A 24,573-nucleotide genomic window follows, 5' to 3' on the forward strand; every position below is an offset into this window, starting at 1 on the left:
CCTGTTAACTAAAGATCAGGCAAGAGTCATCGCCTGGGAGTTCAGGCAGAGCTCTGCGGTGGCTAAAACCATAAAGAATAATACAATTGTGGCCATCACGGACGGGGAGACGGTGACAAAAATCACCATCTTTGAGGAGTTCTCCTCCAAGATCACGGAGGGGAAAAGCTACATCATGAGGGGGCACTCCTTGCGGGGAGAGTCCCCTCCTTACTTTATTTTAGTGACCAGGGACACCAAATTATTTAGGAGCTCGCCTGTTGTCTGCAAGGACGGGCTTATGGAGCAGGCGAGAGCCCTCCTCTGTCCCCCGTCCTTACAGACAACACTGGAGAAGGTGAAGGACAGCAAGGGCCTCCTCACAGTGGAGGGGGACATTGTGCAAGTATGCTGATTCTGTTCATAAGCGTAATACACTAAATTTACATTCCCAGTAGTTTCAGTCTGTGTACTTAGCTTATCCTGTTGTAATTCAGAGATATTACGTTTTTAGGTAGACAAAGTAATACATTAAGAATGTGAAACAATGGATCTTCTGTTGTTTTTGTACATATATATTATATTATAAATGTTTTTTTACTTAAATGTCACAGTGAAATGTTTAGGTCTAATTAGATCAGTAAGTGATGTACCTTGTTGTTGTCAGCTTTCAGCTGTGAAAAAAGTCCGCAGTGGGAGAGAGGAGGTGCCACTGAGAGAGCTGAAGCTCCGGCAGGTAAGACACGAGAATGTGAGGATGAGACAGGGACTACCCCTTCAGTTAAAAAATGCAAAATTGCCTGTTTCATCATCCTTGAAAAAGAGTTGTCATACAAAGTTGTCAGTACTTTCAAACAGCTCCATGGTTCCAAGCATTTAAACAGTTTCCTGCCAAACACAATAGAAATTGCTTTTTCTGAAGCATTATAATGTGTGTTGCTCACTATAGCCATGTAATATATCACAGCATTGCTTAGTGGGAGTAGCTGAAACTTTAGCAGTTAAATTACACGTCGGAGGTTTGTTGGATTGCTAAAAATCTGAATACGTTTACTGTAATATCTTTAGATCAACAAATATCAGTGAAGGCAAGGACCTGCTCAATATCAGAATGTTTGTGTTGAATTATAAAAGTGTTGTAGCAGAAAGCAAAGACATGGTTACACGTACTGAATTAAATTCATTATCATGATTTTCAAAACTCTTGCTCATTGTTTTCTTTTAGAACTTCAGGCTTTAGCATTACCAAATCAATTAGACTCTTCTCAATCTTTATCCATTTTACCTCCAGATCTTCATCTTTCAAAGCATAGGATATATATATATATATATATATATATATATATATATACACATATACATATAAAGTAGAACTCTTATGTAGTTCTAATATATCATTCTGTGTTATTTCCAGGATACATCTGATGTCACCATCAACTTGTGGCGTGATGCTGCCGTTGAGGAGCTGGTGCTTGGCAGCACATATAGCTTCTCGCACCTGACAAGTAGGGCTGCAGGGGGTCAGCTGCAGTCAACGGCCCACACCAACATAAAGGTAAATTGCAATTCCTATTGACAAGGACATTGATGGAAATAAATGTGGGTTAAATTCAATGCAATAAATGTAAAATAATCTATTTTAACAGAAGTATGTGTAGTTAATACAGACCAACATTCAGGATAATGTGAAAAAAAACTTGAATGTGTTGAATTAGGTATCCAAAATTAGGTATACAACCATAGGTGTCCTTGTTAGGCATTAATCTCCTGTGCAGATCATGACAGGGCATTGAGTATATTTCATTAAGCCATGTAAATGGTTGTGGTTTTCAACACTGAAATGTCTCATGCAGATATAAAGGGACAAGTGATATCATTGAAATGAAAAAAAAGGAAGAAAAGAGTTTACTATTTGATCGCAAGATGTCTTGAGACATAAGTAATATTTCTTTGGGCAGATGGTGACCGTGACACAGGAGGCAGTCGGGGTGGAGGTCCTGGGTGTTGCAGAGGGCAGCACAGAAGGACAGCTGGAGGTCCTGCTGTCCAACGGAGCTCTCCTGGACATCCAGGAGAGTTTGTGGGAGCCATTCGAGGCTTGCCTGGAAAAAGCCTACAAATGGTGGCGGTACAAAAACCCTCCCCCCCATTAGAGTAGAATTTTACGTTTTTTTATTTGTTACGTTTGTTAGTTTGAAAACTTAAAATAGTAATATAAATAATAAAATAATTTATATAATAAAATATTAAGTTCAGAATTTGATTCAGTTATAGTGTTTTAGCACACTCATATGTAACAAGTATGGCCAGAAGGACTCCCAAGAAAGAAAAAACCTGTGAGGCATTCTGAAAGTTTTAAAGATTTCTTGTACAGTGAGACAAAAGAATGATTGCAGGAGAATCCGAGACCAGCGGCTGATAACAGCACGATCAAGACCATTCTTCAGGTGAGCCTGGACACATGGGAATTGGCGGACTGACCAAAATAATGTTTGTTATTTGGATATGAAAAGGATTGGGACTCACAGGAGTGTATATGTGCAGGAATCTGCAGGCGAGTAGATGATTGAGGAATGCTAGTTAACTGAGTTCCAGGTAGAGACGTGGCTGAACCAGGGAGAGGCTTTGAGATCAGGGAGGTTAATGCAGAAGGAGGGCAGGTCAGAAGAAAGATCCACATCCAGTCCTCGAGGGCCGCTGTCCTGCAAGTTATGTTTAGATGTTTCACTGCTTCAACGCACCTGATTCACATTGGTGCATCATTAGCAGGCTTGTCCATAACAATATTTCGAAGAGATCAATTTCATCTGAATCAGGTGTGTTGAAACAGGTGTAGCGGACTTTAACAGGTCTGCTACATTAATAACAATTAGTGTATTTTTGTGGACGGCTGAATGGTGATGTAGAAGATGATGAGTCGTGGACTTGTGCTGTCATCGAGTTTAATTCTGTAACACAGTGGAGCGATCACACACAGTACAGGGGCAGAACAACAGTCATCCCCTGTAAATGTCCCTGTACTTACTGTAAGTCGCTCTGGATAAGAGCGTCTGCTAAATGACTAAATGTAACAGACTTCCACACGAGGGCGTAACAAATAGCTGCGTGTAGGCGATTTTAAGGTACCCACCGTTAGCCCATTACAGCCTACATGCACTTGATCGTATAGTGTAATAATTTACAGAAAGGGCAACGATAAAGTACATGACAGGTTAAGTAATTTAACACACATGCAAAACATACCTGTAACACACAGTGGAGCGATCACACACAGTACAGGGGCAGAACAACAGTCATCCTACAGAATGGAATTAGCCAGTTAGCCTCTACTCGACGACTAAACAACCATTCACAAATTGCATATTTTATTACATTAATTTGTATATTTAACACGGTACAAATCATCGGAAGTAATACAAAGGCAATCTTAGGTCACAAAATAAATACATGTTATTGAAAACTTAGCAAAATAGACAATGTTGATTAATTTCATTCACGGAGAATGAAGGAACGCAGCTTACCCCTGTAACAGACTTCCACACGAGGGACAGTCTGAAAATGCGCAACCTGAATTATCGCCCCACCCGGAACAATACTGAACCCAATAATGGAACCAAAAAGAAATATTAAATACTGCATATATTTTGGAGAAAGTTCACTAAAGGTACTTAGTTTCATTTTTACCTTGTTACACAGGGAAGCATTTAAAACCTGCAGGACAGCGGCCCTTGAGGACCGACCTTGGACATCCCTAAACAGTCAAACCCCAAATCCTTACAATCAAACTCAATACAGAAACTGGGTTATACGCAGGTTCAAGAACAGCAAAGAAACAGAGCAGGTGCAGAAATCCAGAGATCCAAGAGAGATAGAAAACCAGGCCCAAAAGACTTAATGTGCTGAGGTTCAGGTTGCAGACAACCTGGTAGAGAAATGGGGCTAGCAGACCTGCTTATAAAGGGAGGAGAACAGGTGAGTGCAGTTGACTGATTGCAGAGAAGAGAGAGGGGGAGAGAAAGGGTCTGAAATGAACCAACAAAGGCAGAGAGCAGAGCCAGAGAGACGGGGACGCACATACAAATGTGTATCTATATATACATATATGTGTCTACACAGTACCAGTCAAAAATATTGACTATATCTAGTAGTGCAAGGTTCAGGGGGCTATTCGTCGTAGCTCGCTAAGCGGTTTAGCGAGCTAATTTTCAGGCTAAGATAAAAAACGCCCCTCTTTTTGGTTCGTGGAAGCAACTTTCGATAAATCACCATAGTAACATATCAATTAGCACTAACCTGCTCCAGAGCAGGCTAAGTAAGTGTAGCTGGATAAACTTGCCACACCCCCGGAAAATAACATGGCAGCTCCCTTTTTGAGAGACCCAGTTGACCAAGGAGCTATATTTTAGTTCGATTAGCTTTCCATACCAATAGAGTTCTTCGCGATTGCCAAGATCCTTTATTTCACACGGATGAGTTCTTGTTTGAGCGATATCGATTCAGCCGACAAGGACTCATTTATTTGCAAGACCTTCTCGGGCCGTACATTGCAAATATATCACACGCCGCAGCAAGCTTTATGCTTTATTATGAGCTTATGCTGCTGTATGTGAATATGTAACGCTATGTTTTACGAAATGTCTTGTCTTATCTGTTGTGCCTGTGCTTTTTATGTTTCACTGTGGGAGAGTGGGAAACGTCATATCGATTTCTTTTTATGTCTTGACATGTGAAGAAATTGACAATAAAGCTACTTGACACTTTAACTGTGCTTCAGACTGCATAGCCTTGAGGTTTTTTGCGTCAGGTAGGCTATAGGCTACATATTTATACAGTATAGGCGATGCAGAAAACATTGGCAAAGCCGCAGCATGCGTTGCTGTAAGAAAAGTGTACTTGGCGCTTAACCAGCTGATGAATCAATTCATCATATTCCCTGGCCATGTCCCAGTCAATGAAATCAAAGATGGATTTACACATAGGCCTACATGCATATACACATATATAGTACATGATATAAGCGCAGTAGCCTACATATATCCTCATAATTGTCTATGAATTCGTATCAATTAGATACTCGTTGGCCTTGTTTTTATCTAGCCTACTTATTCTGAAAGAGTTTCCATTAAGTCTATACCAGCAGGCACATTTAAAGAAATGTGATCTGATTGATTGGGGTAATGAGGCACTTAAGATGAGCCTATACATTTCCCCAAAACTTTCGCATTTAGCTTATCGGCAATTTTTTGCCAAGCTGCTTGTCTTGCTCTGGCAGCGGTGGCGGTGTTTGACTTAGCCATGATAATATGCTTATTGTCTTCTTAGAGACTCATTATAATAGTTTGCTCGGATGGCGACAATAGCCTATCACCGCTCTCTCTTTCGTCTTTTCCGCCATCATACCGTTAAAAAATCACGGTTTTGGTGATCGACCTTTCCTGCCTTTTGAAGTAGGACGTGCACGTGCAATTTCCCTGATAAGTTTAGCCTGATTGAAATTAACCACATGATTTGGATGCGGATCAGCCGTTGACGAACCGATATTTGCTGTTCTCACTCATCTCGCTAATGTTAACGGGCTAAAGGGACAATTGATTAACTTAGCTTCAACTCTTACGACTAACGGGGCCCAGTTCTTGCAATACTAGTGACAAGCAGGAATGTATGTAGAACACAGTGCATAGTGACAGAGGGAAAAGTGCTTTAAGACACCCTGGACAGAATCAACCTTGATTTATAATTTCAATAAAGATATGTTTCAGTACTTTAAATGTTGTATGATACACATATTTACATGTACATGTTCATTAATAGTTTTATTTATGTAGCGCCAAATCACAACAAATGTAATCTCAGAGTACTTCAAAGATACCATTCAGGCCATGTAAAGTCCAATTCATTACAATCCACTGATAATCAAATCCAATCAAATTAATTAAATTCCAAATTAGTCGATTTCATATGGAGCCAGTTAAAAAAGTGACTATGATAAGGAAATTGCTGTGAAATTTCTCCGATCCAATCTCGCTCCTGAGCGTGCAGAGGTAGCTGTGAAAAGAAAAAACTCCCTTTTAACAGGAAGAAACCTCCATCAGAACCAGAACCAGGAAGGGCGGACATCTTTCTCGACCAGCTGGGGGATAAACATTTGCACTGCACGGTGCAAATGAACTATGTCTATGCATCAATGTATGTAGATTTTCAAAGTGACCTTCAACGTCTCTTAATTGTATCTGCGTCATGGTCCGCGAGCGACGCACATTCTTCTTCTTGAATGTCTGCTCAGGTAAATAGCCCTCTAACTCGGTCTGTCGCCAATGCACATTTTATGAGATGTGGAACACTTTTGCTGTTCAAATAAGTTACATAAATGGTTTTAGGCTTAAACCGTATAAAAATAAAGCCACAAACAGCAAAAATATCTTGTTAGTGAGCCACGGTTACTTGACTACTTTTGGCTAATAACGGTTAGCGACCATTAGCCTCAATGCTAACGGTCGCTTTATAAATTGTCTAAAACTGGTCCTAAGGCTGTGTCTAAGATGACTTACGAGGACTTAACATCTAAATGTGTTCATGCTGGTCTCTGCTTAGTTAAAACTGTTCTAACACTGTCTTTTTTCAGACTGAGAGAGAAACCTGATTGCTGCTTTGGCTGGTAAGCACAGACTTATTGTAAAGTTAAACAGGCTGTAGATCACATCAGCAGACTGAGTTAATATATTTTGTATTTAAAGATCATTAAACTCTGATCAGATGAACTTTATTTGCGTTACATCAGAGTTTGTGAGTGAATTCCCTCCTGAACAGACATTTAATGAACACAGAAATATTCTGTCCACACTTACTGAAGCTTTTAGAAAACATCTTTACTTTGTTGGTATATTTGTAGCACTGTTGTATTCAGATTCTGTCACCTGGAAATACTGAATGGATGTGTGGACTGGTGATGATTATACTGTGTGCATTGATGCATGTTTTACAGACAGTTTTAGTCCAAACTTTCCATTCAGACTGAAATATTTAAAGTGTTTCCAGTTAAAGTGAGTCTCCCATGTCAGCAGAAAGTGTTTCCTTATTTGTGGATGTCCCCATTTTACTGTCCTGTCCCTGTGGGCGGTGTCAGTGACTGACAGATAAAGCAGCCAATCGCAGCAGCTCAGCACATAATGTTCACTGCAGGGCAGCTGACAGAAGATGAAACTTTGTGCTGCTCCATGTCCCAGTGACACACAGTCTAAGCTGCAGTGTCATTACATGGTGTTTTATTGCCCCCCTGTTGGTGAACCTGCTGTGTCGTTAGCTGGAAGAATTTAACTGACAACTTTCTTTTCCTCCTTTCTTTAGACTACCTGAACTCTGACCCCTGCTCCTGCTCTGACTGGTGAGGACCAACATTTAGTTCCTTGATGGATGCGTTCCTGATACCTGCTCTGGTTCAAATGAAGTGAAGCTTCCTGTCAGTGTGCAGCTGTGTAACATCTAGCAGTCCTGTCCTTCTCAAACTGCATGAATGAAGTGAAACATCGATCATTAGTCAGAGAACAGATTTAACAGCTGATGTGTTACTGCTCTGATTTCCATCTGATCTCGGATCCCCAAAGTTTTGGATAGTCTCTGAGAGCAGAACTGGGATAGTTTCCATGTTTCTGATCATGAACACATTCAGCCTCTCTGATCATCAACCAACAACATTTAACTACTTCAAGTCCACAAAAGTCTGGACCAAACCTCATCCTGTACAGACAAGAGCAGAACCAATCAGCTGTGAGATCAGATGATGTGTGTGTTCAGACTCTTCTGATCAGATACTAACAAACTGTTTCTCCACTCAGACCCAGAGAGAACTCAGACGCAGAGAGAACCGGACCAGAACTCCTGATTGGCTGGTGATCAGATTTCTAGTCACTGAGGTTCAGTCCATCACATCACTGAGTATAGGAGTGTTTCACATTTTAATCACAGAGTTTTTGTGGTTTATCACAACTGCTGAGTTCACACATGAATATAAATGTAGTGAAAACAGACCTGTAAACACTGACTGAAGTTAGAGCCATGTGAGCGGAGCTGTTCTGCCTGTAAAGTGGATCAGAACAGTTCCCAGCAGCAGAGTCTGACAGTAGAAAGCTGACAGTTGAAAGCTGACAGTTTTAATGGAACATCACTAAAGGCAGAAATCAGTGTGTAAAGTGAGCAGAACATGTTGTGCAGTGATCAGTTCTGTATTGTTCTGCTTCATGTTGAACAAGTCAGTGGGTCTTGAGATTATTTTAATCAAGTCCACATTTCATAGTACCAGCTGTTTTCACACACATCTGGAAACTACTGGCCTAAAAGGTGATTTATTTAACTTTTTCAATATTCTGTTTATTTGAAGCCATTAAATGTTGAACTGTTTACACAGCTTATGTAACAGAATGCTAGATTAGATTTCTGCTATCAACAATGTCTAATTATTGTTTTCTCTGTGTCTTCCTGTTCAACGTGTCTCCTCTCATTGTCCCTATCATTATTGGACATTCTGTCTTTCCTGTCCCACCTACCCCCTCTATCTTATATTTGGACATTCTATCTTGTATCCATCTATCCCCCTCTATCTTATATTTGGACATTCTATCTTGTATCCATCTGTCCCCCCTCTATCTAATATTTGGACATTCTATCTTGTATCCATCTGTCCCCCCTCTATCTAATATTTGGACATTCTATCTAATTTCAAAACCAGATTTGCTTTGGCTCACCAGAATTGCTTTGGCTCACCAGAATTGCTTTGGCTTACCAGAATTGCTTTGGCTCACCGTTCTCAGAACCAGATTTGCTTTGGCTCAACGTTCTCGGAACCAGATTTGCTTTGGAAAACCGAGGTTGTTTGGAACCTGGTCTTGCTGTTTCAGAAATCTGAGATCTCACCCAATTAATGAAGTTTATTCTTACTGAGTAAAACTCTAACTACCATATTTATTTATTTTTGTCCGCTGGTAAAAGTTAAAAACAAATTGTACTTTGTCTTGAGTTTGTATATTTCCTTAATAATTATTTTCTCTGTGGTGTGACCGAGTACTTAAAACATATTACTTATCTTCTGGATATTTACTGTTTTGTCCTATAAAATCTGTTCTTGAGTTGTAAATACATGAAATAAAAATGTTCTGACATAACTGTGTACATAAGGTAGACATTTCCATTCTTAATATTTTCCACACATTTGACAACAAACTGTTTCTACTTTCATATTTTTTGTAATTAAGCATTGCATGTAAAATTACTAATTAAATAAATTAATTGGTAGATATTGATAAACTAAACAAAGCTACATTTGAAATATCACAACAACCGGAGTGTGTTGGTGACATCAGTACAAATAAAGTACGTTTTGAGGTTTTGAAGCATAGCAACAATGCCAAGGAAGGGTCAACGTTCTCAGGCTCAGAAGCTCAGATGGCAGAAGGAGAAAGAATCTCAGCGTGAACAAGCAGAAGGTATCCCAGTGTCACAGAAAGTATCTTATGCTGAGGTTGTAAGGAGAGGACATCACAGTGATGGTATGTGTGTTGGACAGTCTTCTGATGGACAGCAGGTAAACAGCAGAGGTCAGAGTGCAGTTTCTGATGGGAACACTGTCATCGATGCTGTCCAGCATGATAAAGAACAACAGGTGAAGCAGAGTGTACCTCTCAGGTGTCTTATGCTGACATGGTAAAGAAAGGACATGATGCAGCTGGAACATCTCATCAACACCGTGTGAATGTGGATCCTCAGCCATCAATGACACATGTCTGTGCCTCACGCAGTCAGGCTTCATTAAAATATGGAAAATACAGGAACAGTCAGTGTGTGACCAACAGTTTGGTCTTTCTGTCATTTCTTCATGAGAATGAAAAGATTAGCAGAGCAGATCTTGACCTAGTTCTGGATAAAGGTGATGTTGTGTACAGACAGGCCAGAGAACGGTTTCCTAACAGTGTCCATTTGGCATCTGATGAACTTCCAGATGAAGTGTGTGCACGCAGGTCAAAGTATCAGGTGGACTTGACTCAGCTGTCTGTGTATGGAACATTTGGAGGTGGAGAGGCTTCTCAGCCTTGAACATGGACTGAGCTTTCTGTCATCAGATGTGTGTGAAAACAGCTGGTACTATGAAATGTGGACTTGATTAAAATAATCTCAAGACCCACTGACTTGTTCAACATGAAGCAGAACAATACAGAACTGATCACTGCACAACATGTTCTGCTCACTTTACACACTGATTTCTGCCTTTAGTGTCAACTGATAGGAATCTCCTGTAAACTGACAAAGTTAAATAAACAGCAGAGGAAAAAACTGAAGAGGAGACTAAGGACAGAAAAACCTTGACTAAGTAAAGAGAATAAAAAGAAAGAAAGGGAAAAGTATGCTTCAGATGAAACTTTTAGAGCAAAGAAAAGCTCTTACTCAAACCTGACATATCAAAATAATCTTGATATTAGACAGAAAAAAACCCTGCAAAATATTAATAAGTATAAACACAACTCTGAATTAAGGGAAAAACATAAATCATACATCAGAGATTCTTACAGGAAAAATCTGAAAGTCAGAGAGAAAAAGAGAGAGAGCGTGAGGAATTCCTACAGGGAAAATTCTGAATTTAGACATAAACGAAAACAGTATCTGAAGCAGTATTTTTCTAATAATTATAGAACAAACAAAGTGTTTCGGGATAGACAAAAGATGAATATCAGAAACCGTTACAGTCAAAGTGAAGCTTTTCGACAGAAACAAATGATCTACATCAGAAACCGTTACAGTCAAAGTGAAGCTTTTCAACAGAAACAAAGATCTTATATCACTCATCGTTATGCAAATGACAGAGTATTCAGGCTCAGACACAGACAGCTTATGAAAGATTTAATGAGAAAACCATATAACAATCATTCATTTAGGATGATGCATAACATCAGATGTACAGTGAGCATAAAAAGAAAATACAGACAGATGAACAGAAACACTCGGAGTGAAACAGAGACCAGAGAAACACAGAGTCTGCAACACGAGACAGTTGAGAATAGATTGATCAATGAAGCCATATCTGTGTTTAGATCTAATATTAAGGCTGGTCCCACTTATGTCTGCACTGTGTGCCATAAGGCCTCGTTTCCCAACCAGGTACGAACGTGCACAAGGTCAAACTATGACAAGAATCCAAATGTGGTCGCACAATGTCTGACAGGAAAGTATGTTCATGTTTGTGATGAAGCCTGCAGAAGTGAACCATGCACAGTTCCTGATGAGAGAAGGAAAGAGTGGATTTGTCACACATGCCACGCTCATCTAAAGAAAGGATGCATGCCAAACCTCGCAGCAGCTAATAAACTTGAGTTGTCTGAAATTCCCAGCGAACTGTCAGATCTGAATATCTGACAGTTCTAACAGACAACAGCTGTCTGACTGGACAGCTAAATGTCGGATTCTGCGATCCAACCCTGTCACATGCATGCGTTTGTTTGATAAGCGTGTTGAGGCACTATTCAGAGATCTGCTGCTCTCAGATGCTCAGCCACTGGGGAAAGTGATTGACTTTTTCTACAGAGTAGAGTTTCAGCACAGAGGAAGTCCACATATTCATGGAATGCTTTGGATTGATGGAGCACCTGAACTGGATGTTTGTGATGATCAGACTGTGTGTGATTTTGTTGACAGATACATCTCAGCACAACTACCTGACCCAGAAACCCAACCTGAACTGTACCAGAAAGTCTCTGAAGTTCAGAAGCACAGTAAGAACCACACTAGGAGTTGCTTCAAGAGTGTGAACTCTGGTTGTCGGTTTGGTTTTCCAAAGCCACCCTGCACAAGCACAACGATCACAAGACCTGGTGAGGATGATAACACTGGAACTGCAAAGAGCAAACTCAGACCTCTGCTGCAGCTGCTGAATGAACCTGAAATCGCTTCCTTGAGTCTAAAGCAGGTCCTCTCTCAATTCAACTTGACACTGGCAGAGTATGAACGGTACCTTCAGAGTATGAACAGAAAGACTGCGATCCACCTGAAGCGTGATCCCAAAGACTGCTGGATAAACGGGTACAACCCACATCTGCTTAAAGCCTGGGACAGTAACATCGATGTGTCTTTCATTCTGAATGCTTACTCATGTATACAGTATCTGACTAAATACATCACAAAGAAGGAAAGTGGTCTGTCAGAGTACCTGAAAACAGTCATGGAGAATTCCAACATGGACAGAGTTAATGAGTGTGATGAGATGAGAGCTGTCATGCAGGCTTACTCAAAAAAGAGAGAGATCAGTGCTCAGGAGTGTGTGACTCGTGCATGTGGAATAAAGATGAAAAAGTGTTCACGCAGTGTTGTGTTCATTCCTACTGATGATAATCCAGTGAAAATGAGTCGCCCCATGTCATTCTTGGAGGACACCCCGTCAGAGTCTTGTAATGTCTGGATGACAAGTTTGAGTGACAAATACAAAGCCAGACCTGAGACACCAGAGTATGAGGAGATGTGCTTGGCTGATTTTGCTGCTACCTGCAGGTTTGTCAGTGCAGACCACTCAAAGCGTGATGGCGTTTTACCACTTCTGAATGAGCTGGGATTTGTCCAAAGGCGGAAAAATGATAAGCCCTCTGTCATCAGATATTACCACTGTTCAAAGGAGAAACACCCAGAGCAGTTTTATGCCAGATTACTGAGACTGTACCTTCCTCACCGATCTGAGTATGAAATACGAAATACCGATCTTCCAACCTACGACTCTTTTTACAACTCTGGCTGGGTCCAGCTACCAGGCTCAAACCGTCCTGAGAGTGTGAAACATATTGTCAAAACAAACAGAGACAAATATGAGAAAAACACTGAGGAGATTGAGAATGCACTTGTAGAGTTTGAGGAGAGCAGAGACCATGTGATTGATGAATGGTGTAATCTTGCTCCTGAATCTGAAGTTGTGAGGTTGCCGTGTGATGATGACCTGCAGGAAAGAGAGCCAGACGATGAACAGGAAAATGTGCCTGACTATTGTCCTCAGTCTGCTGCTGTAACAGAAATGAGAGCCATCAGAGAACCTCCAGCTATGGATCCAGCTGTGCTACGACATATGTATCAGAACCTGAACCAGAAGCAGGCCTGTGTGCTCTATGCAATCAGAGACTGGTGTAATAAACTTGTGTGTGGCCTAAATCCAGAGCAGTTTTTCTTTTATGTCAACGGTGGTGCAGGAACAGGAAAGTCACACCTGATAAAATGCATTTACTCTGAGGCATCTAAGATACTGAGCAAACTGCAACTCTACTCAGAGGAGTTTGACATATCAAACCCAACTGTTTTACTCTCTTCTTTCACTGGAACTGCAGCTTTCAACATCTGTGGCACAACACTTCACTCTCTACTGAAGCTTCCCCGCAGTCTGAAACCACCAATCCAAGGACTTGGTAACAAACTGGATGAACTCAGATCTGAACTGTTTAATGCTCAAATCATCATAATCGATGAGATCTCGATGGTTTCGAAGCCTCTTTTTGCTTATGTGGACGCACGACTGAAACAGATCAAAGGCAATCAGAGAGCGTTATTCATATACTAATATTCATATTAGTAGTTCTGTAAGTTTTAAAGATTAACATAAGACTATACATTTGATTAATAATATTATTGTTGAAATATAACATAACATATCACACAATAATGGACATTATTTGAAAACCATAACAGAACATGACTGCACCTTGTAATTTCTGTTTTTCCAACTACTTTGTGAAGTGTTTTGTTGAGGTTTTTGTAATAATCAAAAAATTGTTTGTATTGTTAATATTTTATTAAAATGTTTCTAATGCTTTAAAAAACAATTATTGTGTCGCCTTCATAAAAACTGAACAATCATTAATCTTACTGGACTTGGTCCAGTTTAAGCTTTCATTTATTCCTTTCCTTCTAATATCAGAGTACATATCAATGGTCATATTGGCTTTTTTAAATATATATTTGTTTAACAGTTGAACTTCTTTACACTGTATTGTTCAGCACTGTTCTTTTTTTACATGTTTTACAGTAGTTTGTTTTTCAATGCTAATTCAGCTCCACGTCCTTCCACAAGTACTTTCCAGCTCTGAAAAGAGTTCCAGCAACTACATTTCTGCTAATTTTTCCCTTTTGTCAACTTATTTAGCATCTTTAGGTGACTTCATTTTATAAGGATTGAAAAATAATTCAAAATATGAACAGAATTCATTTTCAAAATTCAATATTAATCGTTGTATGCTCCACGGACAAAACTTGCACCATCATCCTTCTGCAACAAAGTGTCGCCGTGTCTTCCTGTATCGGCTCAACTGCTGTATGTTTCATTCCGTCAACACATTGAATCCTACTAAGAAAGCCGAGTAAACACACTCAATGGTAGGCTACATCTGCTACTGCTATTACTATCCCAACCATAATTTCAGCTGTTAAAACGATAATGTTCTTGTTACGACTAGCTAGCCTACTTCTTCTTCTGTTTAACAGTTCAGCTTTCAGCTTCTCCCGCATTGTAGGCTATTTAAGCTCTTAGCTTTGTTAAGATGATGCAGTTCAGCTTCCACACTGCCTCTTTTGTGTGACTCACACATTTTTGAAATTCATTTCAGCTTGCGGGTATTTTCTCATTTCTCACTTTTATACTTTTTTAAATATTAAGGTTTTTGTGCAAATTATTCTCCCTTTAAAAGTAATGGTAAATCCTTTCAAATCATTGTTGGAATGCTGCTCCAGCCCCTTTCAAAAATACCTTTCGGTTGCTTTGAAGCTTCAGCTTATAACTTTCTACAACATTTTCACTTTTCAGCTTTTTTAGCATGGTCAGCTATCCCCATTCCATTTTTTAGCATTCTCACTGCTGTTTCGCAGGAACAGCCTTTTCTAGTTATTATTATATCAACTTCTTAGTTCTTCCGCCGTTTTTTGGCCTTTAACTAGTTCTGCATACTTTCACCGATTCCTACATTTTTTGTATCAAAACGTTCAGCTCCTTCAGGAGATGTTGGCTATGACCTTTGGTATTTCTCACTTTTATACTTTTTAAGACATTAACGTTTTTGTGCAAATTATTCTCCCATTAAAAGTAATGGTAAATCCATTCAAATCATTAAAAAGCTTCCTCCTCTTTCAAACGTAACTACTTCAGCATACTTTCAGCTAGAGACACCATTCAACCTTTAAGATGTTCACAAGACATTCAGCTATTCCCAAATGATTCAGCTTTTTCAAATATTCAGCCAATTTCGAATTATGACAGTTTGAAATACATTAAAATGTTTGCTCCTTGATTTTTATGAATGAGCAGCACTCTGCTGGCTGCTCTTTTTCTGATTTTCAACTAAATTGTCAAACAAATTCCTCTAACGTTCATATAGTTTAACGTACAGAAACAAGTTATACCTTAAAATGTAGGAAACATTGTCCTCTTTCAGCCTATGTAACTACTAAAGAGCTCACATTTACAGATTTTCAGCTATGAGCCTTGAAGCCTGAGCACCCGTTCAAATTCTCTCACTAACTTCAATGGAGAGGTGGGTAAAATCCATCAGAGAAAGCAGGAAGGAAGACGATTTCGAAAGTGCCGGTAGAGACATATTTGTGACCGCACAGACATATAAAGGACATCTCTAGTTTCGGCAGAGTCTTGGGTCTCGGAAAATATCCTCATTTTATTGATTGGACGTGTAGTTTTGCGTGTAGGTCAACTTGTTTGAGGTGTGGATGCTAGGTAAATGTTCGTTCCGGCTCTTTTTCGTGAGCCCGTTAGGGAGCTCTTTTGGCTCCCTAACGGCTCTTTAAAAAATACATGTTTTAACTATGAATTTGACTATGATAGGTGTGAAAACAATTTGATTACATTATGAAATGCAATCATACTCGACCGTAACCACATATCTTGAAGGATTCAAAATCTTTGGGTCTATTCCAATATGTAATGATGGTATTCTATGACACAAATCTGTGTTCTAGAAAGAGTGGTCTGGAGTCGCAGAGGTCCGATAATATCAGCTTTAATGCAGCAGTTGGAAATCAACAAGTACAGGGCTCTGGGGCTGTCTACGTTTCCCTACCCGGGACCTTTATTTTCTATAAAGGTCAGATAGGTAGAACTTCATAACTCGTTTTGCTGCAGTTCAAAACGAGCCAATTAGCTCAAACCATCATAACCACAATTTATCAGACTTGATGAGTCTTCCCAAATTATTTCAGAACTGAATGTTATAATAACCCTCTTTATAATACAACATTATCACAGCCTAACTGTTTATCCCAAACAGTATGCCAGGCTCTGATAAAACTCTCAAATAAAACTTAAAACCAAATTATAATTAAACTCCAAATAAAAGTACATTTAGTTATTTTCTTTTTCTCATTTTTAACCAAATTACATCTAATACCTTTATCAAAACTCTTAAAAACCCTAGATTTTACTATTTTGACTTAAAATGTTATCCCATATACCTTCAAAGTATATTCATAGTTTCCTCTTCAAAACATCAGTGTTTAAACCAATCATCTCTTCACATCCACAAAACGTTCTTGTTTTATTTCATAACCTTCCATGATCCTCTCTAAACCAATCCTTTATGTAACTTTCCAATTGCTTCCTCATAATTTTTCACATACATTTCCTCAAACCATTCTTTGACCAACACAGCTGTTTAGCGTTTACCGTCTATTCACTTAATTTTGCTCTAGTATAACTCTTCCAATTGTATTAGAACCTATTTATAAACCAGGGGTATACCCTCTGGGATAACCTTTGTAAGATCTCAACATAACTGACTCTTTTAGCCCCCACCTTTCTCCAACTCTCCTCGGGATTTCTTTAACTTCTTGGTCAAAGGAAAAAACACACCACACTCCTCTCTATTTTTATTAAACTCAATCTGACTCCACACAAATAGACAGTGTTCAGGGATTCTAACCCTTGGAGAGGACTCTAACCTCCCTCTGGACAAAGACAACGAGTTTAGGGACTCTAACCCCTGGAGAGGACTCTAACCTCCCCTTGGACAAGACAACGAGTTTAGGGACTCTAACCCCTGGAGAGGACTCTAACCTCCCCTTGGACAAAACAACGAATTTAGGGACTCTAACCCCTGGAGAGGACTCTAACCTCCCCTTGGACAAAGACAACGAGTTTAGGGACTCTAACCCCTGGAGAGGACTCTAACCTCCCCTTGGACAAAGACAACGAGTTTAGGGACTCTAACCCCTGGAGAGGACTCTAACCTCCCCTTGGACAAGACAACGAATTTAGGGACTCTAACCCCTGGAGAGGACTCTAACCTCCCCTTGGACAAGGACAACGAGTTTAGGGACTCTAACCCCTGGAGGGGACTCTAACCTCCCCTTGGACAAGGACAACGAGTTTAGGGACTCTAACCCCTGGAGAGGACTCTAACCTCCCCTTGGACAAGGACAACAAGTTTAGGGACTCTAACCCCTGGAGAGGACTCTAACCTCCCCTTGGACAAAGACAACGAGTTTACACGGTTGATTTCCCACCACTGTTGGTCTGATTAGGTACGATGAAACATAGTAATCGTCTAAATTTGGTTCTCAGTTCCGAATAGCAGTACTTTGAATTAACAGGTGTCTGCTTACCTTTTTTTATGTTGAGGCCTCTGACGATTATGTCTGTCTCCTCGCACCGGTGTATGGGTCTCTCCCCCGATCCGTCGGTCGGGCCGGAACCCTCTGGACTCCCTCTTTTCAGCGTCGGGGTCACCAGTTGAAGGATTCAAAATCTTTGTGTCTATTCCAATATGTAATGATGGTATTCTATGAAACAAATCTGTGTTCTAGAAAGAGTGGTCTGGAGTCGCAGAGGTCCGATAATATCAGCTTTAATGCAGCAGTTGGAAATCAACAAGTACAGAGCTCTGGGGCTGTCTACGTTTCCCTACCCGCAACAGAGTTTGGGCTGGTTCACGAAGTCCAACTGGCTATCTTTCCCTGCCCCAGCATATCATATACAATGGAATTGAAAACACAAGTATCAAAAAAGGGTTGAGCTTGTTCTCTCGTGCATCAGGGAGTTGTTCTTGCCTCCGCGTCCCACCTGCTCGGGTGCCGTCTCCACCCGGTTTCAAGGTTGTTTCTGAAAATGAAGAGATAGAGACACAAAGAACAGCCTGCTTCCCACACCCAGTGTGAGACCCAATGTTTAAGCCTGAGCACACTTCTAAGTTCATAACTTTAATAAGCACAATGCATAACTTTAATAAGCACAATATATTCTTTAATCTTTAAAAATGCATTGATTTGTCATGGCTCTCCTCCGAGTTTTGACTACTCTGACTGTGTGAGTTGGCTCGGCCCTCCCTCATGCAGGATTGACAGGAACAGACGATGATCGTGTGCGCCTTTAAGCCTACAAGTATTTTTTCGTTGTTCTTTGAATTAGTCAATTATTTTAAATACAATTAAAATTCATTATTTCATAATCATTTAGTTTTTATGGGCTGTATTAATCTATTAAAAATAGAGTCGGCTCTTCAGATATGCGAGCCAGCTCCCGACGTTCACCTTCAAGAGCCGGCTCTTAGAGCCGGATCGTTCGCGAACGACCCATCACTACAGAGTTGGGTACACGTTTTCGAAACTGCCAAGAGTTGTATTTCTGACCGCACAGACATATAAAGAATATATCTGGTTTAGGCAGAGTCTTGGGTCTCAGAAAATATCCTTATTTTTTGGATTGGACGTACAGTTTTGCGTCTAGGTTAACTTGTGTGAGGTGTGGATTCTAGCTACATTTCTGTTATTCTCTCTTATAATCGAGCTAGCGGGATGGCTCTCCATAACTAAAAACGGTTCGACTTTTTTTCCACAATTGACCAAATTGGCCAAACAAGGTATGTACATTGAGCTTAAAGTGTACATAATCTAGCTAGATCGTTTTTATTTTAGCAAGTTTCACAGAAATCTGCAAAAATCGAGGCTCAAGACTGTCATAGCTGACCATCACGAACAGCCAAAAACCGTTGCTGGGGTAAGTGTTTGCTGCAGCTGGCGTTAATCCTACGAACAAACGATTCGTAACTGGAAAGTTTTTACTTTTAATTGATGATATTGAACACAGATGTTAAGTAAATTGTCTTTACTCTAAATATCTTCTCCGTTTTCAATTTGAAGCAGTAAATCTAACACAGTAGGAATTCTCCCATGACATCCGCTCGCTTTGCTTTGACTAAGAAATATGTTTTCAGTCCACCATACATTACACGAGCCAATTTTCGAGCACTTTCGATACAAGATACAGGCCATGTTAGAGTTGAACTGTGTGGGCAATGTAGAACAGCAGACATATTTGAAATATGATCTTTTGTTATGGCCATTCTAGTGACACTACGACTGTCATCATACAGCGAAACCAGGTCACATAGCTATAGCTACGTTTTTCCAGACATAATATTTGTTACCTAGCTACAAACAAATGCTTCGTAACTGAAGAGTATTTACTTTTTATTGGCGATATTGACAACAGAGGTTAAGGAACTTGTATTTAATCAAAAGATGGTCTCCGTTTTCAATTTGAAGCAGTAGATATGGCTTACTGTAGAAAGTCTCCCATTGCATGCTCTTTAGCTTAGCTTCGGCTACAGATGGACGACAATCACGATGCATGCATTATTCACACCTACGGTGTTAATACAGTTTGTAAAAATACCACTTTGAAACACTTGCAAGATGATCCGCTTGTTAGATGTAGCATGATCTTATTTACTACCCACAATAGTTCAACTTTTTTTGCTGCAGCATTTTAATCAGTTAGCTCCCGGTCCTCTCTAAAATACATTTCAGACCTTTTGAAATCTGAGCAAATGACTTTCTACTAAATTTTCAAATTCTTCTGAATTATTTCTCTTTTTGCATTGTTCTTCTCTTTTCTGTAGTTTTATGCCTTCGTCCAGCTGCTGCCCCTTTCAAAAATACCTTTTGGGCGCTTTGAAGCTTCAGCTTATAACTTTCTACAAAATTTTCACTATTTTCAGCTTTTTTTGTATGGTCAGCTATCCCCATTCAGGTTTTCAGCATTCTCACTGCTGTTTCGCAGGAACAGCCTTTTCTAGTTTTTATTTCTTTTTTCCCCCCTAAATCTTCGTCAATATTTGGCCTACGTAGACAACCTAGGTGTCAAACGTTTCGTCTTGGTAGCGATTGAGTTGCTTGTATTTTTATTTACGTTCCGTTGCATGGTTTAGGCTCAAGTTACGTTTTTGTGGCGAAAAGTGAAGCTAACGGTGGCTAATTTGCTAGCCACAGTCACTGACGTTACTAACGTCACTAACGTCACGAAAACACGCGTGCAGACATTCGTTTCGCATCTGTTAACTTGGGGGATAGCTAGGCTAACTATAGCTTTACTGCAAGGCAGCTGCAGAAACGCCACAAGCAAAGAGGCCAGGGTGATAACTATTTACTCATTTTACTTTGTGATGTGAAACACAATTGTGAAATGTAATGTACAATATTAGCTGATATTATTAAAGAAGTAGGCCCACATCTACTTTCGGAAACGGTAGTCTACTATTTCACTGAAGCATTAGCATGACATTAGCCTCTGTTGCCCGGGCAACACATACTACAGTGGTCTATGATGCATCTGTTTTCAATCGTTAAAATAAACATTCCTCACAAATACATTTTCGTTGTAGGATTTATTATGACATTACATTACAAGTAAACGATTTGTTGGTGAAATTATCATTACCTGTGGTTTCAAACCAGTGTTGCTCACTGCAACGCTGTAGCCTACGCGAGACACACTACAAAAACATCTACACAGCTGTTTAGGTAGTCAAACGGCGACAGAACATGTTCGGCACTCCCCTTACTTAAATCAAAAGTCTTTCAATAGGTGAAACTATCTGACTACTATGGAAGCAAATCAGTGCCATAATGTTTTGAATTTTAAAAGGCATTGAATACTTAATATTGAAATTTAAACAACACTGAATTCTCATCTGAATATATTTCAATGTAAAATAAAATTCAGGTTGCTCAAATTCGAGCCTAAAAATTTCGATCTTAAATAATTCAACCATAAAAAATTCTACCCTATCAAATTCGATCCGAAAATTTTCGAGCTGAAAACATTTGAGCTGAAAAAATTTGAGCCTATAAAATTCGAGCCTAAAAAATTCGAGCCTATCAAATTCGACCCGAAAAATTCAGAGTTTAAAAAATTCAGATTTTTAACATCCGGGATATCAAGGACAGGTAGAGCAATCGAGCCTCAATGCAATTGAACCAACTTCTGACCTATCAGAGCACAGACCTTCAGTCAAGCACTCCGAGGAAGTGGGAAACCTTCAAGCTCAAGAAAGAAGAGAAGAGGAAAAGAACGATGGCTACCCGTGACAGCAACCAGGCTTCGGTGAGTCAAATTTCGATGTAATCAAATGTTATTTTATTTATATAGAGCATTTCATACCAAAAGAAAACGCAAAGCGCTTGAAGCACGGTGCCCCAGTACTGTATGGAACCCCACATGCTAGGCAGTTGATCACTTTTGGGCCAGTATGATCCGACTGGCCCAGGCAATGCTAGCGACCGTTTGAAAATACCTGTTCATTATCCAGTTTATATTATATTTTATAAAAACTTTCCTAAGATTTTACTATTTTTCTATGAAGAGAATTTAGAAAAGTATAGTCAAACTAAGTAAACTTTGGGCAAGACATACTACTAATTCAAGGCCAGTTGAATTTATAAGTGATGACCTGGAGTCAATAATAAACATCTAAATGTCGAGCCCTAAGTGCATTATAACCCCTGGAGGGAAAATAATGGAAGTCGTTGCTTATTTATTAAATCTTTTTGACACATTTTTTCTCTCTTAGGAAGTGCTGCTTGACCATATTTTGGGAAGACTCCGCTCTCGCTTAGAGCATATTATTAGCCAAATGCCTTTGGATTTGGACTACTTAGAGTTCGCTGTCACACAAGAGTATGTGTTTTTAAATGCTGTATCCAGTCGGGTGACTGCTTCTCCAGCAATTGTAGATGCCCTGACATCACTACATAGGCTTATAAACCTGGAAAAGGAACAAGTTGAACAGCGAACTTCAACGGTGCAATTTGAGCAAGGACTAGTTGGACGACCACGAATGGTCCTCTCTCCGGAGTACCTTAGCAGTCTTTTGGACCTTAACTTGTCCATCCCATGCATAGCTGCACTTCTGGGGGTGTCAAAACGAACAGTGCATCGACGTATGGCTGAGGCTGATATGTCAGTCAGGACACTGCACTCTCACAGATGAGGAATTGGATCGGTGTGTGAGAGACATCAAATCCAGGCAGCCTCACTCAGGTTATCGGATGGTGAAAGCCCTTTTGCAAGCTCAAGGACTGCGGGTGCAGTATGACCGCGTCAGAGCTTCCATGCACCACATCGACACCGTTGGAGTCATATCACGTATGACCAACTTGGGTTGCATTGTCCGAAGAACCTACTCAGTTCCAGGCCCCCAGTCCTTGATGCACATCGACACGAATCATAAAATCATCCGGTAAATTACTTTCACAAAGAGCATATTCATTCATTATTTTACCCAAATATAATGATGGGTTTATTCAGAATAACATCTTGACACATTTTCCTGCAGCTACAACATTGTCATCTTTGGTGGCATACATGGTTTTTCACGGAAGGTGAGTACAGTTTTCAGGAATAAATGTGTACATGTTTATCCTGCTTATATGTGTTTGCCTAATACAAAAATGGTGTGTATGGTATTACAGATAATGTATCTTGGTGCAGCCTCCAATAACCTTGCATCAACCACCCTGTCCTTCTTCCAAGAATCTGTGGAGAAGTTTGGTTTCCCTCTTAGGTAAATATGATTTTAAAACTTTGTCGGCCCCTCCATATAACAGCTTAAACACATGCATCATCTTTTGCAGTTTTTGTAAATTTGATGTAAGATGCTTCAAACATTCCTGTGCTGATTTCATAGGTTGTATAACCAACCAACACTTAATATGGTCTTTGTTGTAAATGTTTGTTTTAGGGCTAGTTGAAATAGGGCACTCGACTGCTGCCATGCATCTAAACTTTTTTTTCCAGAATTGAGAGGCTATGGAGAGACCTATGGACAGCTGTTACAAACATCTACTATGATGTCCTTCACTACCTCGAAGAAGAGGGCTTCCTCAATATCGCCAATACTACACACCTCTTCTGTTGCCATTATGTGTTCCTACCACGTCTACAAGATGACCTGGACAATTTTCGCAATGGTTGGGACCATCATCCATTAAGAACGGAGGGCAATATGACCCCTAATCAGCTGTGGGCACTGGGTCAAATACATCAGCCAATTCCAGTTCCAGATCACATGGCAGTATGTCTAAATATTCAACTATTTTGTGTTAACAATTGTAAAAAACTAAACAACCCCCCCCACACACAATTATTAACATTAGAAACAGTCTAATAGACCATAATAGACCATATTTTGCTAAATAGGGCTGTGCGTTTACTATGTAATATGTTGAAGCATTTGCTCAATGACCAATCCTTAGTTTTATGCTAATTTTACATATATACTCTATAAATATATATATATATATATATATATATATAACTATGCTGTCTTTATAGATAATCAACACCGCATACAAGTGACATTTTCTTTTTTCAAATTTGTAGGGTATAGATATGCCTCTCATTGAGTGGGAGAACAGTGGACTTACTCCAGACTGCCACTCCAGCATCGTTGTCCCAGACATCGAAAGCCCACTGACTGATGAACAAATGGCAGCTTTAAGAGAGGCTGTTGACCCAAGAGCTTTATCCCAGGCTTATGGCTGTGAAATCTACACTGCAGCAGTTCAGTTTTGTGAGAACATTTAAATAACTGAATGTTTTGAGCATTTTCAGAAGAACTGGATCAACTATATAATAATACATCATATACATCAATAGATTAAAAGATTCTTCACATCTTCAATTATTTTTTATTTCAGAGATAACTGCACAAGCACTTTGCAATGTGACCCAGGCATCTTAACTCACTGGCTCATGCATCAAAGAAACATGCAGACATGCATAACACAAACTGTGTGGTGTAAACTTCTTTTGTGTGTACGTCTAACTGTACGAGTGTGTATATCTGTTTGTATCAACATATTAGATGAGACCAAATCCTGTTTGGCAACTGCCAATACAGGCTAGGATGTCAATCTTAAAAGATGCATAGTCTTTGTAATGCCCTGGGATTCGCAGGGTCTCGTAACAGGTGGAGGCGGTGGGGAAGCTGCCTTTGACCACCTCAAGGGACAGATTCGTCCTTGGCAGAATCTCCCATCCAGTCCAGAATTTCACCAGATCTCTCAATTCATTCGGTGATGCTGTGTAGTAAACAACACACAATTATTTTACAAGTTACATGAAAAGTTGCTGTGGAGAGGTAATGATAACTAGATGACCAACTGTTTCACGGTTTATCGCATATGTTTACTCTGTCAACATACCATTTTCAATGAACTGTCGAAGATAACCTGATACGTGGCACATGGTGTCAACGGAAAAATCATTGTCATCATCTTCTTCATCATGATGAGGCCAGGTAA

General features: G+C 39.8%; 2 long non-coding RNA genes across 2 annotated transcripts; both read left to right on the plus strand.

The window, feature by feature from the left end:
- Positions 1-6,597: 6,597 nt before the first annotated feature.
- Positions 6,598-7,844, plus strand: LOC136948053 (uncharacterized). The gene is made up of 3 exons (XR_010877042.1): positions 6,598-6,634; positions 7,324-7,360; positions 7,812-7,844. It is a non-coding gene; the product is annotated as an uncharacterized lncRNA (long non-coding RNA).
- Positions 7,845-23,082: 15,238 nt separating this feature from the next.
- On the plus strand, positions 23,083-24,087 carry LOC136948017 (uncharacterized). The gene is made up of 3 exons (XR_010877037.1): positions 23,083-23,342; positions 23,651-23,840; positions 23,968-24,087. It is a non-coding gene; the product is annotated as an uncharacterized lncRNA (long non-coding RNA).
- The last annotated feature ends 486 nt before the right edge of the window (positions 24,088-24,573 follow it).

Source organism: Osmerus mordax, chromosome 8, assembly GCF_038355195.1.
Source record: "Osmerus mordax isolate fOsmMor3 chromosome 8, fOsmMor3.pri, whole genome shotgun sequence".
Taxonomy (NCBI): Eukaryota; Metazoa; Chordata; class Actinopteri; order Osmeriformes; family Osmeridae; genus Osmerus; species Osmerus mordax.